Genomic DNA, 22,432 nt, shown 5'->3' on the forward strand with positions numbered 1-22,432 from the left:
TGCAGTCAGTGTGCGAAATAACATTACTTCGCGCACCGTGTCATGGTAACGTAAGAAATAGTATAGTCTGTAAAACGAATAACTTTGAATTTGACAGTTCCCGCGGGCTTTTCTAGTGTTAATTTTATTAGATTAGCAACTTGCGGCCATGCTGACGCAATGCCGTCTCTAATAGAACAGCCTCGGAGTGAGGTTTATGACGTCACGCTAGTTAGATACTACGGATTAATAAATATGTTGTAGAATACATGGAAAACATAATTATTCCTCGTATTTGTGGTTTGTATTTTAGAAATGATATAGTTTACATGAAATATACATAATATGCAGTTAATAAATACAATATATATACATACCTATTTCTAGTAATAAATACTTTGGCAGATAAAACTATGAACCATACAAATGCAGCAAATGTTTTACAATATGACTGAAATCGTACTCCATAGTCAATGTAGATAGTTTTTGTGTTAAGAATAATAATTTAAAAAAATATATGGTCATCTTTTGACAAGTTTATATTAGTTTATTAATTGCAGTAAACATTATAATATATAAAGAAATTTTGTGAATGCAAATAATAATACATCACTATTATTAGATATTGAATGTTTTTTGTTAAATTAGATCGATTTTCAAACCTCAAAATTTAAAATATATTTTACATTTTACCCATTATCTTATGTACCACCTATTCATTATTTGTATATTGTAAAACATTTGCTGCATTTGTATGGTTCATAGTTTATTTGCCAAAGTATTTATTACTATAAATAGGTATATATTATATTTTATTAACTCTATATTATGTATATTTCATGTAAACTATATCATTTTTAAAATACAAACCAAAAATACGAGGAATAATTATGTTTTCCATGTATTCTACAGCATATTTATTAATCCGTAGTATCTAACTAGCGTGACGTCATAAATCTCGGTCCGTGGCTGTTCTATTAGAGACGGCATTGGTCTAATATTTAGAAATGTCAAAAGCTGATGACATTTTACTTTTGTTAATTATGACATTTCGTGTTGATTTTTGTAAGAAGAGGAAGAACAGTCACTTGTTTTATTATTTTCCTTTTCTATTTCACGAAAGTAAAAAGAGTTACCTATCTGATTCGTTCAGGAACTCAATTTAAAGAATATCAGTAACTTTTTTGACAGAGGGATTTTATATTTGCCATGTTGGTAAAAAATAACGGTCAAAATTCAAAGTTATTCATTTTATAGACTATATATTGTGCAACTAGTGCGAAAAGTTGTCGAAAAGCGAGTGCGCTCATTAGCTCGAGTGGGCAATCGACAACGCATGAGTTCGAGTTGCACATACTATTTTTTATTACGTTGCTTTTTAGTATGTGTCTTTTGTTATATTTCATCATGTATCTAATTCAGCAAAAAATAATTTCAAAATCTCGTGACAAGAAAAACAACTTTTGGAACACCCCATAGTTGAATGCAAAAGATGGCATCATAGACAAACAAATAAAAAGAGACTGACAAATCCCATGGTAAAGAGTGGGACCGAGTTCCCGTAGCGCAACTCAGAATAACAATTTTGAAATCAATTAGCAGGACTATGGTAGGACGTACGCCTTTATTGCTATCTTTCTTTATTATGTGTGCTTTATATGAAAATGAAAGAGATAGGTATAAAACGTATCGTAAGACATTATCGCACATTCTGGCTGGCGGAAAATTTAAATTAGCCATTATTATTAGCATTCTTTCATTCTGAAACTGAAAATTTTCACTTAAACTGATTTATTCCCTATACTACGTAAAGGGAACGTGATGTAGGAAATAAATCAGTTTAAGTAAAAATTTGCAGTTTCTTTCAGAACGAAAGAATACTACTATTATAAGGGAAATTATAAAAAAAGCAAAAATTGTACTGTTTTATAAACATTTATTTATACATAAAAATAAATAAACTTTTTATAATATAATAACAAAAAATAACAGTGTTTATTCCACCCACCAATCAATTTTAAATGCAGAAGAACTGACTGTTGCAGGAAACGCTCTGCCAATTTTTTTAAAGGGCATTAAAAATCCCATTTTCGAAAAAAACTGCCAATTGCAATAACAAAGTGAACATCCAAGCAAAGAAGACTGTACGAGAATCATGATGGTTAACCATTTTCAAGTCCAGTTTTAATCCTAAAACAAAAGTAAAATAGGTATGTTAATAAAGTTTCTGGTTACTATAAACCAGCTATAAACTACCTACCCAAAAAATGAAAAAAATTAATTGTATTAATTTGTTGTGTTAAGAGAGGTTCGAAATATTTTTGACACTACTACTTCTACTTTTATCTTAATAAGATGATAAATATAACTACTTATTTTTATTTTACCGGGTGTCTTTAACATATCTATCAGAGAAAGGGGACAACCAATACATATAGAAAATAGATGATACTGGCTCCTGCAGCAAATAAAATAACAAATAGTATAACCTAAAATTATAAGTAACAAGATATAAATACCTATATGGAACAAAGGAATTTGTTCCCTATCCATATTCATAAGCCAATAAAATGGAGCGTTTAGAAAAAAAGGTAAATCACCAAAAGAAAAATTAACAAACATGACAACTGGTCATGATGTTGTCATCTTGGTTGTCATGATGACGAAAACTAAAGGCGATTGTTCTAATTTCTATTTAGAAATTACGTTTTATATGGCTGCTTCTTTCTCTCGTGTTATATTAGAATGAGATAGTGGGCCCAATAGACGCAATGCGCAGATCAACATAAATAGAACGAAATTTTGCGTTCTGAGTTGCGCTACGGGAGCGTTGTCCCTCTCTTTGCCATTTAATTTGCCAGTCTCTTTTTATTTGTTTGTCTATGGATGGCATTCAAAACTTCAAATTTTTAAATCGAATTTTAGAGTAGAAAATGAAGGAATTTTAACGTTGCTTCTTCATAATGGTGTTTAATAATTTGTTTTTATGATAAAATATAATAAAAAAGACATATTAAAAAGCAACGTAATAAAATAAACAAAAAATAAAAAAAATATTTAAATGTCAACCTCACTTCTTTAATATTGACATTTCGAGACTGTCTTTTTTGCTTGTCAATTTGCGTGTGCCAATGAAAATTTGGGTGCGAGAAGTTTACTTGTCGCACTCATATCGATATTAAATTTGCTCAAAACTAGTGTGGTAATTGTGAAGTGGGCAATTAGCGTCTTTTCGACTACAAAAGAATGCGAAAAGATACTACTTTCCCCGCATGAGTAATAAAAATGAAAAAAAGTGTCACTTCGCACATTGCTATCAATTCGCGAACCTTGTCATTTTTTGACCTTTGTAGAAAAAAGTCATTTTAATGCTTAGGCATAAAAGTAAAGCACTTTTACGCCCTTTGAATAAGAAGACTAAGGAAGGAGCATAATGCTATCCATGTATGCATGGTGGGCGGAAAAGGCACCATAAAAGCTCTCTAGGGTGGGGATCCTTGACAGTTCTGTTTGACGATTCATTTGACACATTTGAATTTGATTTGAAATTTTGTGGATTTGTCAGTCTTTATGGAGCTTATTTTATGTTATTTATTATTTATTCTACTACTAATAGTTGTATAAAGGTAGTAAATCTAGATGGAAATTGTGGCAGAACTTAAATTAACAGTGACACTATCGCGATTTATCGAAAAAGACTCTAAAATAGTTGGTTGTGTAGCGTGCGGTAGATCTCGGCAAAAATTGAGTGAAATAATGGAACAACTTTTCGCTAGTAAGTGACTATATAATATACATACGTGTAGTAAACCGATCATTTATGAAATTCACTTAAATTAACTAAATTATATATTTTTCTTGCATTTTAGCTTTTATTTATTACTTGTCAAAGATTAGATGTCAAAGACGACATTAGATGTAATTTGACTTTTGTTAATAAATACTTATTATAACTTATCTATTTTTATTAGAATTATATATTTTTATAACAATTTTAATAACTACCAACATTTATTCACAACGTAAAATAAAACAACAAATTATTGAGTCTACCCCACGTCTACCCTACATCATAGTTTTACATTTTTTAAATAAAATTAGAACGACACTGACAAACCGGAATTTAAGTCGGCCATATTTGAGGCCCATCGCGGTGTACCTAAGATTTTTGATATGCTCCTTCCTTAGTCTTCTTATTCAAAGTTTACGCCTAAGCATAAAAGTACAAAAATATATTACTACACTGACATAAAGTGTCAAATTCAACGAGCGTAACCATAGTTCCTCGATATACATATAATTACATACAAGGTATGGCTTTTAAACCTTTTTATATTATTCGGAACGTTTGAAATTGTTTAAAAACTTATTTGTGATGTTTGAAAAAAAAATAGCCTGTTCTGTTCGGAGTCAAAATGATTTTTTGTGCCTCGACTGTAGTCAAACGCACAGCCTCGCCGCGAAAAGTGTCATTTTTACTCGTAATAAAACAATATACTGTTTTTAGCAATGTATAATTATAACTTTAAAGTGAAATAGTCTAGGTTCAGTCTGCAAGTCTAGCAACTTAGAGACTGAATCCTCCATATAGCTTTCTGTCATTGGCCTGTCATTGTCTAGTATATGGTCTAGTAAAAGGATCGCACATTTTCCAGACTGTTGCGCAGACAAAAAATGTGTTCTGTCGTTTCTTTTTCAGATTGACAGAACCAGCACACGGCTTTGTCCGTCAATCCCATTAGCTTATGCCTATTTAGCTTACAATGCCCTGTTAGTAGACCCACTAAAGCTTTGACTGTCTTTCTGTCTTTGCTTATAAGGTCTACCGTAAATTTTGGTAAATGCTTTCACCTTGTTCTCAAATGTTCAAGTCATCCACCATTTAGTGGCCATTCTCGTGACTGCTTAACTATCAAGTGTACTAAAATGTCTCTGTTTTATTTTTAATTCATTTCAGACCGTCTTGTTCACGGTTTTTAGAGAATTATTTTCCCATGACGTTCGATAATAAATAGTTGGCGTTGGGATAACTTATTCTGTCGCATCCAAATTGCCTGATTACGTTTTTGAGGTCGCCAACAATCACGAACCGTTCACCAATTTATTTAAAAAAGTTTTAGGTGTCTGTGTATATCTTATTATTTATAGGCGATATAAATAATAAATACCTACATACAGAGTCTCCCAATATTCCGTGGACATAGAACTACTACGTATTTATGGAATCAAAAAAAAATCTCATTCAAATCGGAATAACAATTCTTAAAATATCCGAAAAAATGTGTTTATTTTTTTAAAGTTTGATGCCCTCTAGCGGACAAATGAAACACTTTTGTATAGAGGTAAATCAGAGAATAGGTACATTAAAGAAATGCTAACTTCATGTTAAAAAATGGAAACAGACGCCACCTGGTGCAGCCTGGCAGTACTAGCTAAATTGAGGGGAATTGGAGGGGCGGGGCTTAAAAGAGGGGAAATTTTTTAAAAAATATTTTTATAAGTATCACTGATTTACTGTTTAAAGTTAATAAACATATTTTATTACTTTAATATAATTTAAAGTATTAAAAAATATGTCTATTAACTTTACACAGCAAAGCAATGATATTATTAAAGACTTATTATTTTCAGAGAAAATTTATAGTAAATAAATTACACATTTAGTAAACAATATCATTTATTTTTTAGAGCTGGGATTTATATTATAATAATATTGAAATATATGTATTTTTTTAACAATGAAAAAGAATATCCGGGAACCTGAAAAAGAAAGATGGTCAATTAATGACTTAAATTAGTTAAAAATACATTTTGCAAATAACTAGTGAATTGGAAAGATAAACATCTATTAAAAATACATTTTAGTAGTATGTTATCAGTGATAATACATAAGTATATAATAGGTAAATAATAAGGCACTATGATACAACTACCTAGTAGTTGTATCATAATAACTCACTAATATCACAAAAAATATGTGCAAATTTAAATTCCTTTAATGATCTAATCAAACACTATCTAGCCTCAATGCATGCCATTCCAAAGGCAAAAAAAACTATTATACCAAATAAATATAAGGTTAATAAAACATAAACCAAGCCAACGTGCATAAACAACCAAAAAATGCATCAAAAAATACTTTTATCAGATCATACCCTTGGATATATTATGTATTTTATATATCGCACATCCTGTTCAAAAGTTTACTAACTAAAATAGAGAATATAGAGAACATTGTCAACAGAAGTAAAAGAAAATTTAAGTTAAGGCAATATGCTCCTTTTTGCATATTAATAGCCAAATAATATAATGTTGATTTAATAAAATTTTACTGGCATCCTTCTGAGGTATAAATCAGATTAAAAGGATATTGTTTTTGTAATAATTGTTTCTTTTTGTTAACATTTTTTGAAGACAATACAGTTTTGAACGGGCTGTGCGATATAAACAAGGATCTTACTATTATTTGAGGTTAGAAAGTATTTAAATAACATAAAACATAATCAAAATCATTTTTCATCATAAATTATAGAGGTACTTACGTGTTTTGATATTATTTTCAGGAAATAATACGTTTAGTTAAACAGGTACGCTGCCAGGCAAGTTCTATCGGCGGGTCTTTGCAAAAGTTGAAATCTAAAAATACAAAACTACGTTTACATCTTAGTTGTATTTACGAATAAAGTATTTGTGTGTAATTTCTGACTTACCAGTTAATTGAATAATCGCATTAAATACATCCAAATGGTAATTTAATATTGTAAAAAGCAAAATTGTTTTAAATCACTTGCCAGGACAGCCGGCCAGCTTCTTTGTTGACAAAATGGCCGCGGTATCATGATTTAAGCAATGTGAGTGACAAAGAAAGCCAATGCCTGGCAAATGTTGCTTTCTTTGTCGTTTATCCTGGCACGTTTAAATTTGACTGTTGCCTATTTTCCCATACAAGTGACACCCCCGTGAGGTAAATTATGCCCAACGAACTGATTTTGATTCCAAAAACACGTAGTAGTTCTATTTCCACGGAATATTGGGACACCCTCTATAGACAGACTAGGTATATTTAATAATCGCAAATCAAATGAAGCGGGACTCGAAGAACAATATTGGTTTAAATGAAGATTTTAAACCAATAGAGAATTAGTTTAACCAAGGAAATTTACCTAGTACTTGTGTTAAATGATTTAAATAATTATTTATCTTTAAATAACACTTTATAGAACGATGCAAGCTAGATTATTGTTTATATACAGGGTGGTCCGAACTGTATTCCGATAACTTCGGCAGATAAAATTCTACAGATAAAAATAAGAAAACAAGTTCCTATAAGTGTATGTGTCTTAAAATGTTTAGTTTCGGAGACACAGGGTGTAGAAGTTTCATTTTTATTTCTATTTTTTCCAAATAATGTATGAAGTAGCGTGAATATTTCGATCAAAATTGGTGTCTTGGAGTTTTTTAACATGAGAAATTTGATTTTGATGTCAATATGACTCCTACTTGAAGAGGGCGCCACCTAGATATTTTTTAACTGATTTGAAGAGTAATAACTTTTCGTCCGTATCTGTATAAAACTACTGAGTAAAAAATATACATATACTGTTTGACCAGCGGATCTGAAGCTACGGAAGGAATGCGAGAAAAAAAATCGACATTGCCACGTTTATCTATAAAATTGCAAAATTGCCAGACATGAACTATAAATTTAATATATTTTTATTATATATAATGTGTTTAGCATATATTCTGACGTATATTACTAAGGAATTTTAACGTAGTTCATATTGTTCGATATGTTTTATTTAATCACTTATTTCTTTCATTCTGTATAATCTGCTTATTATGAAAGTTGAAGATTTTTCAACGATATCATTGGCAAACCGGCATCGCCGCGCATGGCCGCCTATTCATCGAACATGATTGGCGAGAGTACGTCACAGGATTTGTTACCACCCGGTTGCCATGGCTTTTACGCCTTTCCTATTCGCTTGCTTTATCCCCAACTTCACGGTCTCTTCTGAAAAGAGTAGGAATATTGAATACTATTGAAATATCCAGTGGCGGTGTCATTTTTTTGATCATTATTACTTTATTTCATTATTTTATACCGGTTATCCTAAACTTTATTCCTATATTTTTCGTATATTTGATAGTTAAGTTGTGTTTTATTGTTTTGTTATCTTGTTATAATGTTTTTCGTTCGTAGTTTTAATTATTAATATCAAGTTTGATCGTATATTTGTGTTTTAAAATGAATAAATTTGTTAAGGGTAAGACGCTACATAGTCAGACAAGAGAAATAAAATGAAAAGCACACATTTTACCTAAATATTTTAGCTAAACTAAAATAAATATAAATAAACGTGGATGAAATCTCATTTGGTTTATTTCCTTGTGTTCATAATAGGGTTTGCGACGAAGAAGCTACAGAGAGTTCGCTTAAGTTGCCGCTTAAACTTAAACTTGAGCGGATATTTCTTTATACCGGAGCTCGGAGTTAACGTATCGGCTATAAAAAAATTCACACAGAAGATAAAAAAAGGCTGGAAACTAACCCCGATAAAATGATATCCAGCCCTGGAAAGAAACGACCACGTGAGACTGCTGTTGAAACGCTCGACGACTTTTTCCAAGTGGTCAGGAATTTGATAAATAGATTTTATCTCGAATTCAAACTCGTCCCCACAATTAGAAAGCTCTTGCAAAAATTGCAGGAAGAATCGAATTTTCCTTTGGCAGGAAAACGCTAAGGGGGTTATTAAAATGAAATGAATTCTTTTGGCGTAAATGTCAAAATAACAGATAAATATTAATGGAGCGGCACATTAAATTGCAGAGAGAGATATAAATATATACGCGAAATTCGAAAATATAGCCAAGTATTATCTATTTGGATGAAACATATGGGTAGACAATGACCTAACCTTTAAAAACTGCTGGCGGAGGGATACCATATCTGGTGTAATAGGCAATATTGGATCTACTGGTAAGTAAAATTATGTTTTGTTTGCGCTTCCAAAGTTAACTATTTTCAAGATTTTTTTTTGCTGGAAATAGTTATATCTAAAATTATGTATTATAGAAAAAAATATAGTTAGTACAGATATATAAATAAATATACCTCAAGACTCAGTCTTGATCATCTGCTGATGGCAGACATGGTTAGCGAAACGTGCGTCCAGTGTAAAATTAAAAGTGTTTTGGTGTATTGCACTGATTTAGTGTTTTATTTTCCTGTGTAACACCAAAGGTTCCAACCCCCAGCTGTAATTATTTCTTCTATTATATTAACAACACAATAATAAGATGATTCAAAATATTTAAGGGAGCTTTAATAAAAGCTTTTAGTGTTTATCTGCTAACTCAACAGTAACGATTCAAACAGCATAAAGTTTTTTGAAAAAAATTATTAATCTGAGTATTATATTTATGATGCACATTATTTTCATAAAACACCGTACGCCCATGCCTATTTTATGAATGAAATTGGGCGTGTTCTGTTTACAACTGCGTTCCCCTGCCGATACCCCGTAGCTACAGATCCGTTGGTCACACTATACAATGTTTTTTATGTAAAAAAGATCTCTTGGTCAAAATCGCTACGAGTAATGGTTCTCGAGATATCTGAAATCAAAATTATCAATACCTGTCATCATTGACATAAATGAAACATGTTGACTGATAGTTATTAGACTGAAATCATAAATTTCAAATGTTTTTCTTCAAAAGTTCAACAGAAACTGTTTTATCATGATTTTTTCGCAGAAAAATGTATGATTAACTGCTGCTCAACGTGTTTATTTTTTGTCAATAATGACATGTATTGACTATTTCCATTCTAAATATCTTGAGAACGGTTGCTCGTAGCGATTTTAACCAAGATACATTTTTTACGTAAAAAAACACGGAAATGTATATTTTTTCACTAAATAGTTTTATACAGGTACGGACCAAAAGTTATGACTCTTCAAAACAGCTAAACCACATGTAGGTGGCGCCCTCTACAAGTAGGAGTCATATTGACATTAAAATCAAATCTCTCATGTCAAAAAACTCCCAGACACCAATTTTCATCCAAATATTCACGTTACTTTATACATTATTTGGAAAAAATAGAAATAAAAATGAAACTTCTACACCTTGTATCTCCGAAACTAAGCATTTTAGGATATACATTTATATGTACTTTTTTACTTATTTTTATCTGCAGAATATACTGCCGAAGTTTCCGGAATACAGTTCGGACCACCCTGTATATTTTTTATTAAAAAAACATTTTATATATTTGGCTAAACCAACAATTTTTTATATTTGAATTAAATTACATTTTTTGACTAATGAAATTATGAAAATTAGACAAAATAATTAGGTATTAAAAAATGGCAAGTTATAATTAATTTCTAATAAAAAGTTTAAAATAAAAATCGTATTTATCTTTAATTAAGTACCTAGTAATTTTAAATTAAATCTTAATTATACGAATGTTTAGTTGAATTTCCCGGTGTATTATCTTTAAATACTATCTGTTTATCTTTTAATTAGCTTATTATACGCTGTATTTATATTATGTATGTTTATATTTATATAACTGTAAAACAATAATTAAATTTTCTTTCAACCCAAGTCGGATATAACAAATAGATGCCTGTAAGCTTCAAGGCGTCTTGCATTTCAAACTGTTAAGACGCTCAAGCGGAAAAGCAAACGAACGATGAGACAAGAAACCTCCCAAGCCTAATATAAAGTCTATTTGTTCACGTCAGTGTACAGAGTATTCATTTAACGCGCACCATAGAGTTGTATATGTTAAAATTTTTAAAGCATTATTAAGTTAAAACAGGTTGCTACCGAAAATACCATAAGTATGCAAATTTACAAACAACTTAACAATTACAAATCAAGAATTAAAAATGTACCTAATTGAAGTATTTTAAGCAATAAGAACAGTTATTAAAGACTGTACTTATTGATCAAAACTGTAGTTACTGAGATTAATAATGTTTTAAAGAAAGACATTGTTTTAAAATTACCACCATCAAATTTGCAAGATGGTACTTATACCTAGGATTGCTGAGATGTTTGCTCTTTCAATAGATTTTGAGTGAGATTTAATTCGTTAATTGGTAGATCTGTATTTTTTTGTTTCGCCCTTTAAGTGACTATATTAATATTTTAGTGCCCAAGCAGCATTTGGACGTCGCGTCGGGACAACGATGTGTCACGCGACCAAAGGTCGAGGCGCAACGTCGGCACAACCTCGTGCCAACCCTAGTCTGCACTAGTTTGGAGAATAATTTTTGGGTCGAAACGACGTTGGATACCTACGTTGGCTAGCAGCCTAATTTAGTAAAAACTGCAACGTTGTTTAAAATCCTAATTCACAGAAATACAAAACTATAATAATATGGCATCTAAGTCGCGTTTTATCCTAAATTGGAATAATTATAGTAAAAATATTATTTTTATGATTTAGTTAGAGACATATCCCAGATGGCAGTAAAGGAAAACAAAACAAAAGTATTTAAGTGTGGAGGATGTTTGAAGATCATAATTAGTGAAACACTTTAACCAACTCTGTAACTCGTTACCCAAGACAAAAAAGTTAAACGCAAACAACTTTATTGATACATGTATTGTTTCTACTTTGAAAAATACTAATTAGCCTTAAAATTAAAGAAGTTTTAAAAAATTTCTTGAATTTTTTTTAGTAAAATGAGAATAATCTCTAAATGAGAATCTAGTTCTCATTTTTAGTAAAATGAGAACTAGATTCCTATCAGCCCATAGAACAGGCAGGCTTTCGAAAAGGTTTTAGTACCATCGATCATCTACAAACAATTAAAACAGTCATTGAAAAAACAACAGAATCCAATATACCTCTACATTTGGCCTTTGTAGACTACCAAAAAGCCTTTGACAGCATCGAAACCTGGTCATTTCTAGCTGCAATCGAGGACGCGAGAATTGATTCCAGATATTATTCCATTATTAAAAATATCTATGATAGTGCAACCTTCCAAGTTAAATTAGATGATGACCTCAAATCAGAAAAAATACCACTCGGCAAGGGCGTGAGGCAAGGAGATACCATCTCTCCCAAGTTATTTACACTGGCACTGGAAAATGTCTTCAAGAAATTAGAATGGGAAAATAGAGGTCTAAACATCGATGGGGTACACCTTAGCCATCTGAGGTTCGCAGACGATATTGTCTTGCTGAGCACCGACATTCAAGAACTGAACACCATGCTAAATGAGCTAAATGACCAATCCCAGAAAATTGGTCTTAAAATGAACTTGAAGAAGACCAAGATAATGAGCAACAATATCCATAACATTACCGTAGACAACGTTATTATTGAAAACGTAGACCATTATATATATTTAGGTCATAAAATCAAGCTGGGCAAGGAAAACCAACATACGGAGATCAAACGCAGGATCCATTTGGCATGGGTAGCATTTGGAAATATGAGCGATATTTTCAAGGATAAAAAGGTGCACATGAACCTAAAGAAAAAGGCTTACGACAGCTGCATTCTACCTGTGCTTACGTATGGCTTAGAGACTATGGCAATTACCCGAAAAACAGCAGAACAACTACGAGTAGCACAAAGAGCCATGGAAAGAATCATGTTGGGAGTCACCATTAAGGAAAAAGTACGGAATACCCACATACGTCAAAAAAACAAAATTAATAGATGTCGTTAAAAGAGTGGCAAGTCTGAAGTGGCAATGGATAGGACATGTGGCAAGACAGGATCCAGACTGATGGCCCCAAAAAGCAATCCTATGGAGACCTAGGGGAACAATAAGAAGTGTGGGCCGACCAAAAAAGAGATGGGTCGATGACGTCAAGGCAATGGCGGGAAGACAATGGATAAGATTGGCTAGAGATCGCGAAGCAAGGAAAAACCTAGAAGAGGCCTATATCCAACACTGGATGAAACCAGGCTGAGAAAGAAGAAGAAGATGACAAAAGACCCAGGGAATATATATCATCCACCGAGTCAAATCCCGCAAGTGGCAAAGGGCAGGACACCGGACAAGAAGGACGGACAACAGATGGACCACAAAAATTACAGCATGACTAAGAAAAAGCTAAAAGTTTTAAAATATATGTCTCAGTTTTACACCACTTGATCGTAGTAGTTATATCATTTTTCTCAGGATGAACCTATTTTACTGTACAACATTTTCTATCGTCTATGAACCGTTTTATATTCAATACCGCGCGGTATTTCAACTTTGCACGTATTCATTTCAATTAAAAGGAACATGTTCAGTCCAAGTTCCTTTCAATCTCGATCCGAGCTGAATATAGAACGCGCGGAAGGTGCAATAAACTCCAATGAGATAATATATTACGGGCAACGTATCATAATAATAATTATTCTCTTTGCTATTCAGCTGATAGAGGTATTAGGTACGAATTATTATACAATAGAGGGAACTTTTCCCAGCTGTTTGGCGTTGTTAACTGTAAAACGGTTTTGTTTTTTTACACACGATTTTTTTATTGTTCGCGTTATAGTATTATTGTTATAATTAATATATTTTATTTTTGGAATTAGGTTTATTAGTGACCTAGTTTTTCTAACACTATTTTTTTCTTATCTCAACCTCAGTAGATATACGGGGATAATTTTAAAGTAGCAGCATATTGGGAGGGGAGGGATGATTTCTTAGACTTATTTAAAAAAAACCAAAGGTGGCATTGCAAACTACATACACAGAGTTACAATATGATGCCAGAAACCTTGTGTGCTGTGGACACACACTGCTGTTTGTTTGTCATTGCTAGAATGCTAGATGAAGAGTTTTTTTGTACTACAACTTCTCTATCATCAGACATGGTCAAAATTAGATTTTTCTCATGTAGGTGTACTATTTTTACGATTTTTTGTCTATTTTTCAAGTATACTAGTTTTTCGGTAAGTTTCTTGCAAAAAGCTTGGCAGTTTTTCTTTGTTTGTTTGTCATTTTCCTCATATGGATGTGAGATTCAGTTCTTTATAATTCAGAAACTGATCCTAGATATTTTGTAACGAGAATCATAGATTGGGAGAAACACTCCACTCGATATAGTTAGTTAAAAACAGAAGATTGAGTATGTCGACTCGGCCTTATGTAATCCTGAGTACTACGACGAAAAGGAATTATGAAGGAAACCCAGTGTTTTGTTGGGAAAATACGTACTACATTCTGACATCAGAAGTGGGATGGATCTACTAAAAGATTTAAAATGTGCCAAAAAGAATCCATAAATGGTGGAAAATGAGATAAAACCATAAAACAGCCACTTCAGCAATGTCAGTGAATAAAAAACATGATAGTATCTAAAGGAAAATTTGGAAATTGGATATTATGTAAAAATGCTTTGGAAAAATATCACACCTTCTACTTCAAAAATGGAAAGATTGTTAAAATATGTATTTTGAGTGGCCATGTTGATATAAAAACCAAAGCAGTGTGAAAGTAAAACTTCGGAGGATATATTTGAATAAGATAAGTACACAGATATCATTTAAGTTACGAAATTTGTAGAACAATCAAATAAAAATAAAAGGTTTGTATCAATTAATGATAATGATATAATTGTAGGGCAGACTGTATAACGATAAAAAAATGAAAAATTAAAATTAATTGAAAACAAGTATTTTTGCATCATATCACGTGGATGTATGTCCTAAGCATCTTAACTTTTGAGATACGGGGTGGTAAAATTTTCTAAAGAAAAAATGTTTTCGTGATGATTTTGATGGTACTACTTTTCATATGAAGCGGCAATACTGTAGCGGTGAAAAAGTAAGGTAGAATGAGTCAAAAAGTACCGCATGATCGAATAAAAACGGCGTCAAAGACTGCTGGGGAATGTCAAATATTAACACTAATTATAGAAAGATTAAAAAAGGATACAATAATGTTTCCTGACACAAAAATCTATTTCCAAAATTATTTCTTCTGGAATTTTAAACTACTTCATTTTATAGTTATTTTTTATACAAGACGATAAAATGGTATTTTATCGTCGTGTATATTTTTTTCCATAACGAGTTACTTTCCAAAAAATATTCAGAAATTATTATTTCAAGGAATTTATTACGAGTAGAAAAAATATTGTGCTGGGTTGGCGTTGGTTTCTATGTAATTTGACATGTAATTTGACAAATAAATAAAGCTGTCTCTTTAGTTGTTAGTTTTGAGTCAGTATTTTTTAATTCTCTTTCGTGTCGATTGCTGATTGAATTGGAGCCAGAAATGGCTCAAAACGAAATAAGTAAATTACCAACAGATATTCAGGCTGAGGCGACAAACGCCATATCCAAGCTACTTCCATTTAAATCCCGAATAACTTATGAAAAGGAATACAAAAATTTTCAAAAATGGAAGCAATTAAAAAACGTGCGAGAAGAAATAAAGTTTTTAACCTATCCTCGCTGTTAAAGTATCATTTAATCTACCCTTGTAGTTAAAGTACTATTTTTGATAAATATAAGGCAATTTTAACTATGGAAAAAAAGATAATATAAAAATAAATTACAACTTTCTTAAGGTCAACATTAAAAAATAAAGTACGGGCCTAGTAAGTGACGTTTAGGGCTTGACCTCGCCAAAATTATCATCGATTATCATTCCCCAGCCAGTCTTTGACGCCGTTTTTTTTTCGATCGCATGATACCACATTTTAGTTCCGCCTGTACAAAAATAAAACAAAAATCAAATTGGAATAGAATCACCCATATTTCGAAAATATGTAACTGTACTTTGTTGGTACTCTCCCAGTCTAATTATAACCTTTTTGCTGCGGTAATTGACGTTCTGGTATCAAACCTAGATACTCCGGGTAATTACAAGCTGAAGAAAGTACCATTAATCTTTCACCGGTACCATTTGGTAAGTACATAATTCAGTTGAATTCCGTTGAAACGAGTTGAGGAATAATCTATTTACATTAAGTAATTATATAATAGTTGCAATTAAAGTAATTTAGTGATGTAATTATATAGAAATAAGTAGAGCGAATTTTATATTGTCAAAATAGTGAACAATTTTCAAATTAGATACTTAGAATTTAGATAAGCTTTTTTATTCTTAAAATTAAAATAAATTAGTATATGTTTTTTGTGATATAATACCGTATGATCAAAGAAAAAAGGACGTCAAGTTAGGTGTTAGAAATTATAAGACCTAATCAGCAAAGGCAGAAAACTGTCAATGCTGTATTAACAGTGTATTGTAAGCTTATTATGCATCTAAAGCTGATAGAATTGACTTCGTCCGACATGTGCAGATTTTGTCAATCTCTGAAGAAGAAACGACAAAACACAAAACTACAATGGCTACTGTGACAGCGTTATTTTCAACCATACAGTATTTTGATGCTTTTGGCTATAGAAAATTATGTCAAACAATTTTCTGATTTTTTTGCCATAAATACCGTCTGGTCGAAAAAAATAAAGGCGTCAAGTTGGCTTAGAAATGACGATGAATGACGATGAATCCATATAATTTAACATATAGAATTACAGTAATCTTAATTTCTAAGCTAACTCTGATGCCGTTTTTTTTTAATTACCGTTAATTTTGTAGAATACCCAACGATTTTAGAATAAGAAATAGAACTAAAAACATAATTATTTGCTATTTTCTTATTGTGTTTCTAAAATTCTAAAATTATCAAAAAATCATCACTTTTTTTAGTAATGTTCTTTAGAAAAATTGCATATTTTCAAAATTGCATTTTTTCATTTTTTTTAATATTCAGATTGTCCAGAATATCACTAGAATTCTTAACATAATTTTTGAAACATCATGTCTTAATGCTTCAAAGGCTACTGTGACGGCGTTTTTTCGACCATACAGTATTTTGATGTATTTGCCTATCGAAAATAATGCCAAACAATTTTCTGATGTTTTTTAATACCCTGATCGTTGTACAGGGTGGGTCAAATTCGACGCTTTTTAATGGAACGGTGTCTGGAGCTCAATTTTCATCAAAAACATGATGGTGAAAACCGCACATCAATATCTGTTACCGTTTCGGAGTTACGGGGTGTTTTTCAAAAATGTGCATTTTTAACAAATCGCTGTAACTTTTTTGCCATGGATAATTTTGTATTTCTATGAAAACATTTCCAAAGCACCTTTTTACGTAGAATTTAATGGTTTAAGTATAATTTTTTTAAAGTTAATAATTTAAGAGTTATCAACAGAAAAATTAATTTTTTATTTGGGACGCCAGCTATATTTTTAATTAACTGAAAAGAATTTAAAATTACCTTTCCAAAAATATAGCACACTTGATATTTTGTTATAATCCCCTTCGAAATACAGACTTTTTAAAAGTTCGCCACTTTTAACTAGTAGGCTTTGGACCCCTTATTGATGATATGCCCTTAATGGAACTCGAAAACATATTTTTCCAGCAAGACGACGCACCGCCTCTGAACGCTGAAGTTATCAGCAAATTTTTGCAGCCAATTTCAAGAATAATTGGATAGCTAACCAAGATCCCAGCCGTTGGCCGTCGAGGCCGCCTGACTTAGTGCCCATGGATCTAATCCTATGGATATATTTGCGGAAGAATAAAGGTTCCTTATTCTTCCCTATAATCTAGACAAGAATTAAAAATACTTAGCAGTTATGAGAGGGTATCTTTCACCCCCACTGAGTTAATGAATTCCGCGAGAAATATTCAAAAACTGCCCCGTCTGTCCATAACAGAAGACGGTCGATATGTCGAACACCTGTAGCAAAATCTCATGTCTTGGTTTGCTATTTATTTTTATTGTTATTAGATAGTTTAAATGTGTTGATGTTGGTTAAATATATTTTAAATTGTTATAAAATTCTGTATATCTCATAGCAAATATTATTTTCGTTTTAATTGATGCTCACAGCTAGAATTTTTTGCATTACAGCCGGTGCCGTTCAAAGCCTACTTATTTAAAGCGGGCGAATTTTTATATACTCTATATCTCGAAGAGGAATCGAGCAAAATATCTTGTGTGCTATATTTTTGGAAAGGTAATTTTAAATTCTTTTCAATAAATTAAAAATATACGGGGTGTCCTATATAAAAAATCAAACTTTCTGTTGATAATTCTTAGATTATTAATTTTAAAAAAATATACTTAAACCATTAAATTCTACGTAAAAAGGTGCTTTAGAAATGTTTTTCATAATTTTCCACAGCAAAAAAGTTACAGCGATTTGTTAAAAATGCATATTTTTGAAAAACACCCCGTAACTCCGAAACGGTAACATATATCGATATGCGGTTTTCACCATCATGTTTTTGACAAAAATTGAGCTCCAGAGACCGATATTAGTTTTTGTCTATCTCCTATAGAAAAGGGTGTTTACCTTTAAAAGCGTCGAATTTGACCTACCTTGTACAATAAATAATACCGTCTGATCGAAAAAAAAACGGCGTCAAGTTAGCTTAGAAATGACGATCAATGGTATTCTCCATATAATTTTAGACATATAAAATGACAGTGATCTTCATTTCTAAGCCAACTCTGACGCTGTTTTTTTTTAATTTACGTTAATTTTGTAGAATAACAACGATTCTGGAATAAGAAATAGAACTAGAAACAATAGTTATTTGCTATTTTCTTCTTGTGTTTCTGAAATTCTAAATATAATAAAAAAAATCGTCACTTTTAAATATTTAAAAAAGTGGCATATTTTTATTTTTTTAAATATTTAGATTATCCAGAATATCACTAGAATTCTTATCATAAATTTTTAAACATCACGTTTTAATGCTAAAAGAAAAAAATCTTGTAGGTATATATATTTTTCAACAACGCTTTTTTTAAAAAAAAATTTCATTAAAAAAAAAATAACATCTTGATAATATAGCAACATAGGTACTAGATTAAACTTAGAGAGACGAAGATCCAGGAAAAAATCCTGTTATAAAAATTTAAGGAATAATAATTTCTTTTTTTTTGAAAATTTTTAAAGTAATATATCTCAGCAACATTAGTCTTACATATTTGAAAAACTGTAAAGAGAAAATATGTTTTTTTTATCGAGATCTACCAGCCCTGAAAATATGTGCAGTTATTTAAAACTCACTCTGTATAATTAATAAAAACAATAATAATTTATGCGTCTACCAATAATTGTTTTACTAGTTGTAAACAAATAATCATAAATTCTTTTTTAATTGCAGAAAGTTATATTTTATGAAACTCTTGGGGCTATATATTTTAAAACCATAAATAAGAAAACATAAAGTCAAACTTTTTAATTTTTGAGTAATCTTATAAAGCGTATTTTTTTGTAAAACTTGAATTTAAAGAGATATCAAAATACATTATACATCTTTAAAAATATTGCCAATTTTGTATTAACAGTCTATATACGTACCAATCATGATTTTGACATATTCCTAAATCAAGGACATCTCCAAATTACACATCCTTCAAATTTAGGTACTACCGTCACTTTTTTTGAAATAAAAAAATGTCACTTAAACCCCAATCAATTTTTAAGATAAAGCTTATTAACAGACACACTACAAAAACCACGAAAAATACAATTTTAATTATGAATTTAAATAATGTCTGTGACGCCAAAGTACGTGGTACCGCTTGGCGAAGAAACACCAGTTAACTGTTTTGGTACTCTCTCTCTCCCCGGGTACCATCGATGTTGGTACCGGACACGCAGTCACGAGCGAAGAATTCCGTACCAACGTTCGAAAGTCAAAAGTTACTAATGGAAGGTACCGCCGCAGTCGGTGGTGGTGGGGGTAGAGACGAACTGGAAAGAAATTTTGATGATTTTACTTTGTATTCTGCATTTTTTTTTCATTAATTTAATGTGTAAAGTCGATTTAGTGGACTGTATAGATGAAGTACTGAGTCATTTTGGGCTTTTAACTTCACATCATTTTGACCTACTTCTATTTTCTTTAAAATAATATGATTTATAGTTGTTCAGTGACCCCAAGCTTTTTAAAAAAAACTTATACAGGGTATGTTCACTATACCCATATACAGGGTTGTTCACTACATACAAGCATACAACACGGAGTATTGTAGCTAAATGATTAGATTTTTACAAATTGTAAGTTTTGGGTTCCTTGAAGGACTATTAGAGCTACAATATAAAAATATTTTACAAGATACAGATTGTTCCAAATAAGTAAAAAGTATTATAGTTGTATTTTTTAAATGGAACACCCTGTATATTATTTTATTTTTAGATTCTACGATTGAAATAAAGGTAACCGTTTTCAATTTTGAGAAATTACAGTAACAAATTTAACGCTTATTCATTTCTTCAAGGGTATCAACGTTTCTGATACTAAATATTTACTGAAGATTATTTATTGATCAGATATTGTCTTGCAATAATAAACAAAATACTACCTTATAAAGGGTGTTTAAAAATTTATATTAAATAATTACTAACTTTAAACGACAATAGTTTAATTTAAATGGAACACCCTGTATATTTTACGAGAATCAGATGCACAATTTAATTGTCTGTCAAATAGTATTATATCATTTTTACCTATCTCTTCAAGTTTTCGTAGAAAATGCATTTTCTTGCAACACAATATCTGATCAATAAATAAACTTTAGTAAATATTTAGTATTAAAAAAAACTTTAATACCCTTGGAGAAATGAAGCCTTAAAATTTTTACTGCAATTTCATAAAATTGAAAATAATTCAAAAACGGTAAGGTTTAAGTGTGATAAACCTTAATCAATTTTACCTTTATTTCAATCGTAGAATCTAAAAATAGATTAATATACAGGGTGTTTCGTTTAAAAAATACAACTATAATATTTTTTACTTATTTCGGACACTCTGTATCTCGTAAAAATATTTTTAAATTGTAGCTCTAATAGTCTTTCGACGAACCCAAAACTTACAATTTGTAAAAATCTAATCGTTTAGCTACAATAATACTCCGTGTCGTATGTGGTGAACAACCCTGTAGATCTATTGTGTTCACATTTCTTGAGTTATAACTCATCATACAGTCTCTGGGCTTTGACAAAAGCCAGTACCTAAGACGGTGTTATAGAGGTTAAGAAAGCTGGTTCTATAATATATCTTTTGCTATGCTCTCCTGACCGAAGTGCGATAAATCTGGCTGCCGCATGCCGGTAGACTACAGCTGTTTACTATTGCGCATCACATCAGTAAGGCTATCCCATTTTTGTGTGTTTTATAGGATTTCTCGTTTATAAGTACAGATACAATAATGCGATTTTAACATTATTTTGCTACTTTTGTTTTTGAAACTAAATATACTACACTTATGTGTGTCCTAGCCTCTTTAGTTCCTGAAATACAGGGCAAATTTGTGATGCGCAGTAGTGAACAGATGTTGGATACAGATATGACGCGCAGTAGTGAACGTTTACCGGCAGCCGGACGGTCCGCATTCTGTTCAGGAGAGCAAACCAGCTTTCTTAAAATTCTCTCTCGAACACGTTTCTAGCTCTTAGACTATAAGTAAAACAACGAAATCTCGTTATGGAAATGAAAATATAAAATGACACCAATCACAAGAAAATCGTACGTCCGATGAACGGAGGCATGAAAATGTAATAAATTTAAACACTGTAATTTTCTAACCAATCGAAGTCTTTAAATTCAACCACTAAAATTAATATCGTATCATCGGATCGTCGGATAACGGATGCATGAAAATCAAGTTTAAGTCGTATCTTTAAAGTACGAGGCATTTAAGCTGGACCCCATTAGACTACACGCCACGCCACGATATATCTCGTAATCCCACGTGTTGCGACGTGAAAAAGAGTGTACACATGAGATCTGGGACAGACGAATCTCCCATCTCACGTGTGATAGCGTGAGATGGCGTGGGGTGGCGTGGGGTGGCGTGGGGTGGCGTGGGGTGGCGTGGGGTAGCGTAACGATGAAAAAACATACGCACAGATCTTCATGACGTGGGGTGACGTGGCGTGGCATGGCATAGCGTGGCGTGGCGTGGCGTGGCGTGGCGTGGCGTGTTGCCTAATGGAGTCTCGGCTTTAGTCTCTTCAATATACGATTCACCGCATTCACAAGTTACCTGGTAGATACACTCTTTTTCTTGTTTCAATGACTCCAGTCTTCTTTTTGTTATGACTCTTCATAGAGTCGATCCAGATTTAAAGACAGTTTTGATTTTGAAGAGGATGCTCTCTCTCTTGACTATTCCATCCAAAAGATCAGGCGAATAGCCAAATATTATAAAAATAAGCTGTCTTCAAACCTGGATCGACCTATCGTTGAAAATATAGAAAAATAGTTATTTTTTATACAAAACGATAAAATGGTATTTTATCGTCGACCGAAAAGATTCATTAATGAATTAATTTCGGGGACGATAATGCAATTTTATCGTCATGTATAAAACAATATCTTTTTCCATAGCGAGTTACGTTTTAAAAAATATTCAAAAATTATT

At 31.6% G+C, this 22,432-nt stretch overlaps 1 protein-coding gene across 1 annotated transcript in view; it reads right to left on the bottom strand.

Annotated features, from left to right (window-relative positions):
• Positions 1-19,680, bottom strand: part of LOC115877745 (ATP-binding cassette sub-family G member 8) — an 89,644-nt gene extending 69,964 nt beyond the window's left edge. The window contains exon 1 of the mRNA XM_030894049.1: positions 19,365-19,680. The gene's annotated coding sequence lies outside the window, so the exon portion shown is untranslated. The remainder of the gene's footprint in view (positions 1-19,364) is intronic.
• Positions 19,681-22,432: the final 2,752 nt, after the last annotated feature.

This window comes from Sitophilus oryzae, unplaced genomic scaffold (genome assembly GCF_002938485.1).
Source record: "Sitophilus oryzae breed Bouriz unplaced genomic scaffold, Soryzae_2.0 scaffold_1498_pilon_pilon, whole genome shotgun sequence".
Classification (NCBI taxonomy): domain Eukaryota; kingdom Metazoa; phylum Arthropoda; class Insecta; order Coleoptera; family Curculionidae; genus Sitophilus; species Sitophilus oryzae.